Source organism: Scardinius erythrophthalmus (genome assembly GCF_964197995.2).
Source record: "Scardinius erythrophthalmus genome assembly, chromosome: 17".
Taxonomy (NCBI): Eukaryota; Metazoa; Chordata; class Actinopteri; order Cypriniformes; family Leuciscidae; genus Scardinius; species Scardinius erythrophthalmus.
The window spans coordinates 20,735,398-20,743,864 of NC_138237.1; positions in this window are offsets into that span (position 1 = coordinate 20,735,398).

Sequence of the window (8,467 nt, forward strand, 5' to 3'; positions counted from 1 at the left end):
AAGAGGACGTATGGTCACCCTAATGTTATCTTTTGTTCTGGGCGGCAAGTAACTGTAACATCGGGCATATTTTGTAGTATACCGACTTCATCAGGCTCAGAAAATTCTTCACAAAGAACACAAAGAATGGCCTTCTCAGCTGCCATAGTTGCAACTCTTGCGTCATCAGAACGGTGTGTTCAACGCATCACCGTTTCTGTTTAAAAAACGTTGTGCAACGTCTTGTCGGGGCTGAACGCAGCCGTGATGATTCGCGAACAAATGACTCTTGTGAACTGGTTCACGAAACAGCCTCGAACTCACTCAGTCAGCTAATCGTTCAGAGCGATTACTAAATTCATAAATGACTCTCTGAACAGCTTGTCATTTTTCAGGTAGGCTATAGGCCTACGTCTGATTTTAAATGAACCGGGAAGTGTTACTGTGATGGCATACTACTTTAGGTTTTTGAGACATAGCCTATTCATCAGTCTTTTTAAACTAGAAAAAGGGACATAAAAAATCGTATAAAACAAACAAAGTAGGCTTATATTTAGCCTATTTTACAGCATGAAATTGGAGAAAGTTAAAAAAATTAAATAACTAATTTAGCCTATATGTTTATATGGTCTTTTTTGTTTCTAAAAATTGTAGGGCGTACTACTCAGTCAACAGCTACAGTGTTTAACCTATTAAAGGCAACATTCCACATCCCACTGTCAAAGCTTCAGATTCCATATGACTAACAAAGGATGTTGTTTGTATGTTTGCCCCCAGCTGAGCATGAAGGACCCTGCCCGATGTATACACACAAAATTGATGGTCCCTAAGGGAATATCCTGGTGAGGAATGCTTGGAAATGGGAGTTAGTAATTTTGGAAGGGGGGTTCTTTTAACATCCTGTCTCCCATTTTCTCAACACCCTACGTTGAGAGATCAGAAAACCACTAGAGATCTCTGCACTATAGATTTGATTTAGTAGGAATCTCTAGCCATTGATGACCTTTAGCTCATGAGGTCTTCACATATAAACAGGAAAATACTGCTACATTGATTCTTGGGTGGTTTGGGATGTGCTCTTTCTGTGTTTTTTCGATTCAAATGGGTCGTTTGGACTGTTTTAAAGGGTTTGCAGGAATATACAACGCGTGTCGTTTGGTGGAGAGGAGTTTGGAAAAACTGGAAGCTTATGGGCTGTTATGTAATTCTTTTCTAATTCAGTACACAGACCGAGCCTATATTTCATTCTGTCAACAGTTGTTCCAAGTCAGAGGTTGTAACCACCGTCGAAACGCTACGTATACACTTTTCCTTTATTAGTTCAAAATGAATCATCGTAGTTACTACTTGGATAAAATATCAATAAAACACACATCTGTGACCTATATTGTGGAGAATAAACCAATAACTCTTCTTTTGTCATGATAAGCTTCTCATTTTTCCATATTAGATCAGATTCTTGAGAGTAAACTAACTTTTACAGAACTCTGAACATTTGTTTTCTTATACCATCCTTTTTTTTCTCCCCAGTTTTTATTCTTTAGACATCTAGCCATTTACCTTGGCCTCCTCCATCCCTCTCTGTTTTTTCATTTGTGACTGTAGGAGGCTTTGATCTATAAAACCGTCTCACTCAGGTCCTCAAGCCAGGTTTGAAAGTCTGCAATGACTTCTAGTTTCTTTATTACCTCAGCCCCTCTTCTAACTGATGTGCATAGCATATGCTGGCCCCGTTACGACTGATCTAGTTAGCATCTGCTCATTCTCTCTGTAGATTTGCTTACTTAGACTGAGAAACCTTCACATTCCACTCAGCTTTCTTCCCTGCTGTGGTCGAGGTCTTTGTTGTGGAGTCTTCAGCAGTGATGCTTTATGAAAAGAATCGAATCACAGACGTCTCTCTGAATAACGCAACCTGACTATGGTCTAGACAACCCAAAATAGTTTGTAAAGGCCAAGATATAAAGAAAAACTCAAGTGTTTGGTGTCTGCTGGTAGTCTATGATATTAAAGTCCTCAAAATATCTCATTGGTCCCCTCGGGATAAAAGTGCTTGGCAGGCTTAGTGTCTGGTTACATTGCTAACAGAAGTATCACTATGTTGAGATCACATGTTTCTTCTGCTACTGCAAGGCTCTAAGCAGACTCCTTTTGGAACCCTCTAATGTTTGAAAAATTCTTGATTCACTGCCATTGAACGCAGTCCCTTAGTATTTAGCAGAAGCTTAACTAATGTTTTTTTTTTCCTCATACCTATTATGCAATAACATATCTGTCTACACACAATTGGACCATACAGGGAGCAGTAAGGGACACCAGGTGTAAGGGTTAATGAAAACGATCAGGAAACCCCCAGTGGGACTGTGAGTGGTATAGATTAGGGTTTCCATAGCTTTTTACATCAGGCAGACACTTTTATTCAAAGCAACATTGTTTTCATTTTATTAGTTCATGCATTCCCTGGGAACTGAACCCATGACCTTAGTGTTGTTAGTAGCACACTCTAATGTTTAAAAAAATTTTTTTATGCTAGGTCCTATATAGAGAGGTATAATAAATCTTGAGACCCACCATGAATGGTTTAGAACACATTTGATAGAAGAAGAATATATATATATATACCGGTATATATATTAACTTTCCTTGTCATATTATAGCATTGGATAAACTTACTTACTAATGCATTTCATTGCATATAATGTATACAGTATAGAAAGGTATATAAATGAGGACAGAACAACAACATGACTGTGCATACAGAAAAAAAGGTCTATATTTTTGCTTTCTTGATGGCAAGGCAAGTAAGAGCAGCTATTCAAGTGCCTAATAATGCATTGGCCTTGCAGTTCAGGAAGCAAGCAATAACTTTATTCAGAAGCCAATCTGACAGATTCTATGAGTTAATTAAGTGAAGCATTAATTTGAAGAGTTCCGGAGTCCCTATGATCGATTCAATAAATATCCAATTAATAAGAGATTACAGCTGTCTCACTAGGTGCGTTTAGCATTGTATTCCGATTGAAATATAAAGTGTCCATGTAAATGTGTCTACTGTAAATACAAATTATGGTCATCAACAAACTGTCATGAAACAAACTGGTTCATTGAATTTCAGAATTTTTCCTCTGGTTTCACAGACAACAAGGCTCAAACCTAGTCCCAAGCAGACTAAAATGCATGTTTGAACTGAAAGCAACTTGGACTGGCATATCTTAAAATATGTCAGTGCTATTGTTTTGTCTCAAGATGCAGACCAGTAATGTTTTTTTTTCTAAGGCACGTTTATAAAAGATAATCTAAGCCCTGTCTGCGAACACTTTGCGCGACCTACCAGAGCATCACGAGTCACATCCCACTGTTTGAAAACTGATGATAGGCTATATCATTCTAAAACAGTTGGCCGTGAGATGTCAAAAAGGGATAAAAGAACATAAAATCTGTTTTGTTATGGCCTTTAGCTCCTTTAGCTAACACATACAGTACCTTAGACACACGTTACCTTGAAGCAGTACGTGTCATCCAATGATAATGAGCTTTATAAAAACAAGGTGTTGAGTTCATGTGTGTACAGATTTAATAGGTTCCATCGTTTATTTATTGACTCGAAGCGGCAAGGCTCTCGAGCGAGGCCGACCCAACAGCGGCCTCTGAGCAGGAGGCAGCAGCCACTCATCATTCATTAGACATCCTGAAACTATTAGTCAAAACCACATGGTAAACGAATTCAGCGGAATGTATTCCCAAGGATATTTCACCTTGAGAAAAGGCGACTCAATTACCATTAAAGTTTTCCATCTCACCGGGCTAGCCCGTTTCTGTTGAGGAGATATTTGCAAGGGCTTGGACCATCTAAGTTGTCTCCAACTCATTCTTGAATTACTCCCGACCCTTTAAAAAGAACAACGGTGCAGTCACATGCACACAGGATACAATGCACAGACTCCTTTGTTGTTTTATTCAGACTGTTTAACATTGTGAAGCGGATGGTTTGAAGACAAAGCCACATCTTAGGGAACATTTAATAAGTTCCAGTTATCCATGTTTCAAAACATGGAGAAAAATGACAGGGTAAACTTGAGCAACATTTGTTTCCTTGCACCACACATGTATTATCAAATGTATGGTCTGTGTTAAACATAATATCTAAAGCCATGAATGGAATGTTGTGGGTTTTGTGGAATTCAACGTAACATGATATGGAAAGGCATAGATAGCAAGCTCAGAAAGTCTTTGCTTTTTTCCATTTAAAACAGGACTTTAAAAATTTACTTTGGCTCTTTGATAAAACAAAACAAAACAAAAAAATGCAGTTGAGGCAGAACAGACGAAAACTATCAAGATCTGTGTTAGTTTGTGGCAAAAATAGTTTTAACATCACAATAACATCTGCTGCTCACAGACAGGAAATCTGGCCATCTTGTAATTACACCGAAAATGCCCTTTGTTGTCTTTGAAGAGAAAAAAAAAATCTTTTAAATCGCATTAAATTCCCTCGTGTCCACTTATCTGTTTGCTTGTACAGAGAGAAAATGGGAAATCATGGAACGACGCTAAAACACTAAGCAGTGCTCTTATCATACAGCACACTGTATAGCTGTGAAAATCTGCTGTAAGTCTATGCACGGCCATCAGTGGAAAGTATAGGTAACGTTGGCTTTCTAAACGGGATGATCAGATCCCTTAATGAAGATTCCAGGGCTATCAATGTCTTTCTAACTCTTCACCTTGATAATAAACGCAACAGACTGTCAGACGTAGCCAGGCAGACACCTGCTTATGAGGGAGAAGGGGGCAAGAAGATTTTGAGCAGTGTGAAGTGGAAAATGAATTAAAAGATAATCAGATATTCCATATTTCGCCAGCTAAATTGCTACAAAAGAGACCAATAAAGAGGAAAAGGTCTGGAATAGAAGGAGAGAGAGTCATGATGTCAAAACTCTCATTATTTCCATGATCTCTGGCTGTCTAGCTGGAGGCAACCCACTGACCTCAAACAGACTCCAATAATCCTCTTTTTCAATCATTAAAACAATATGTTCTTCCAATGTTTCTTAATATGCTTAACACTACTGCCGTTCTTATGCTGCATGTAACTGAGCTTCAGTTCAGAACAGTCAGTCGTTTTTTCTTCATCTGTGTTGGTGGATACTCATTTCTACTTGTGGTTATTAGAAAAACAGAACATCTTCCACAAAAAAATGGCAAATAAATCACAGTTGCACAAAATAAATCGATACTTGGTTTCAGAATACACCAACTAACACCATATTTCACCAGCACTGATGGTTTTGTCATTGACACTGCCAGTGGAAAACCATATATTCGCATGAGGCCAATGAAACACATGTGAATATATAACGGGAGAATGGTGAACACATTAACAATCGGCATGGATTCCAGGAGGCAAGATATGCTTCAAAGTTTCAGAACACAATGGCTGCCCTCGGAATTGCATTAGGCCCCTGACCGCAAAAAGTCAGCCGGTGCTCCTGAGGGTGACAGTTAATTCATCATGGAAAATCCTAGAGTCAGAAAATCTGGATTTCTTGTGAAGCTTTATAGCCGCTGCCTGATTTCATTTTATGAATGCTACAATACAAAACATATAAGCAAACTCTCTTGGCTACTGAATGCCTTCAGTCCTTCACACCTGAGGGTCAATGTAGATGAAGCAAAGGGCAACAGTTTTGTTTGGAGAATGGTAATAAACCTCAGACAGCCCTGCTGCGTCCCACTGCGCCTATCTTGTTACAGCTCCCAGATACGCTGCGTTTGGGTTTCCACCAGACCTCAGGAGGACCCTGGAATTAAAGTTTCCTGGAGCCTCAGTCTACCTCAGCCGAATCTGAACTATTCGGAGCACTCAGAGGAGAAAAAAGGGCTCAGGTTTTTCATCCTCAACGTCGCTGTGCTGACACGTACTCTAAAGCTTCAGATATAAAATCTGTGTGGAACATGTTGTAAAGTTTTTCTTTCTCCAAAGCAGAGACCAGGAGACAGTTGGGATCGCGTTCAACGGAAGTTATTCTTTATTGAGAACTCCTCTGTACACGGCTGTAGAAACTTCCAACATGATCAGTCTGACTAACATACTTTACATGGTTTCTTTATAGGTCTTTTAGTGGGCTGTCCTTAAAGGTGCTAAACATACACACAGCCTTAGAGGTAACCACTAGATCTAATCATCTAAAGACAATAGAGGCAATTGCCCCCAACTGACTTCCCCAAATGGTATAAACACAAATGGTCCCGAGAACTAAGACTATGTAACAGTCACACACAGTTCAGCTCTTAGTTGGAAGATCAAAGACAAAACCCCTTACTATTACAATGTTTTGACAGCTGACTTAAAGCTGACTTCTGATCAGTAAATTGATGCCATCATGTTTACCTTGAATGCCCAATACAGTGTAATTCACCTTAGTTTTTCATGTGATGTTATGTAAGGAAGTAAGATCAGCAGATCTTAAACATATTCTTAAATTTGTATCCTTCAGTCCCCCGTTTGAGAGTTCTTAAAAACTCTCACAAAATACAAATTTAAACACATAAAGTTAATTCTTGTAACTGGTGTAATTTACAGGCACATCGCATATGTTCATTCTTGTAACTTGTGTAAGTTACAGGCGCATATAACTTGCTCTGTATTGTTCATCTGTAATTGCATGTTGACAGAAAAAAAACATGCACTTAGGGTCCGTGAAACCTTACGAGTAATAGTCTTTTCTAGTTGAAAAAAAACTGTTATTTCCTTGTGCTGGACGTGAGTCATTTGTTGGTTGACATACTTGATACTAACAGGTTTCTGAACCATGAAAAGTTATCTTCAGTCATATTAACTAGGTGCAGCACTCAGATAATGGTGCAGGCTTGTAGTCTTGATCATATCGATGGATGACTGAAGGTTTTGTATCTCTGCGTTGTGTATTTTTTTTCTTTTTTTTCTTTTGTGATTGGCTCGTTCAGCAGTGGGTGTAGTTGTCTTCTTGAGGTTGTGGCTTCATATGCAGGTGAGACGTCGTTGCATATGGATTTTTGGAACAGCCATCAAGTGTTTATCTGCACAGAGGAAGAAAGAAAACAAAAGACGACAGAGCAGTATTTGTCCAAACACTAGGGTTGTAGCAGTATTTGTTTAAACACTAGGGCTGTAGCGTCTGCTGCGGTTGTTTCATTCTTTCCCTATCTCTTAATTGATTTGACACCTATGGACCAGTGAGGTGGGGATAAGAGGGGGGATGAGGAAATCTTCACCAAATGGCTGACCCCCGAGGCCTGTTGCACATCGGTTCTTCCATTGGCTCCGCCCTGGTCTGTGTGTCCTATTCTGTCCCTGTTGTGTGCACACTGTACAGTGTGTGAGAAAAATTGGCACATTTCCATTCTCCAGTGAAACATCAGTCCTAATAAACATCATTAACAGAGGATGGTTGTCTAACTGCAATATTCTGTGATAACATTTTAAGGCTGTGAGTATACTGAATGTCCCTCAAACAAAGGCTGAGACAGTCACTTTCCTTTTGTTCTATTAAACAAAAATAAGTCTTTCATCTTTGTTGTGTGTTACTGGGGAAATTAAGCACTCACAGCCTAAATGGTTAACACGGTATCAGGTTGCCCCACGAGGGGAGGGGTTGCTTCAGAGTAGCAAGCAAGCTGAGCAGGAGCTGAGTAACCTTATTTACATCTTTAAAATTCTTTTTGTTTTTTCTACACTCATTTCCAAAATGTCCGTGCTTGCCACAGTAAGAACAACTGGCTTCTCTAGGGCTTTTGCGTTTCTTTTGCTTCTCTGAGTTAACCTTAACAGAAACTGCTGCAATTCTTACTCTCTCTTTGACATCAGAATCTCTTTCCCAAATAGTTAAACTATCTAGGTTACTTCTGAGAGTTCTTTTAGCCCACGTAATATCTAGGAATGGCAAGGCTGTTCTGTACTCAGCTACAAGACCATCTGCCCAAATTCGGATTAGAGCTCCTTTGTCAGCTAACACACTTTCGGAATCCTCCACTATTCCACTGTGCGTTACAGCTACCTGACAGAATCGTTCTGTGTACTCACAAACAGTTTCACCCTTCTTTTGTACACAATTGGTAATTTTCGACCAATCGATTTTGGGTCCTAAGATATTCTTTAGGATTTTCAAAACACCTTCTCTCAAATCGCCTTTACTGACATGTTCCAGTTCGGAAGTGACAGCAGACTCAAAATTGTTGAATTCAGATTCAGTTAGAATTTGTGACATTAGCTGTGTGACTTCCGGCAACGACATGTCATAAAGATGCATTTTACTGAACAATGCTCCTCTAAATTCAGAAAAATTTGTGCGTGCTGAGGGTAAACTCTGGGAGAGTCTATCTATATCCTTAGGACCTAAAGATGTTTTGGCAACCGTTTGTATTTGGACAACAGAAGAGGTCGGAGTAACACTTTTAGTTCCCTGAGATCTTCTCCTAGCCCCACAAACCTGCACTGAATCTACAGGCT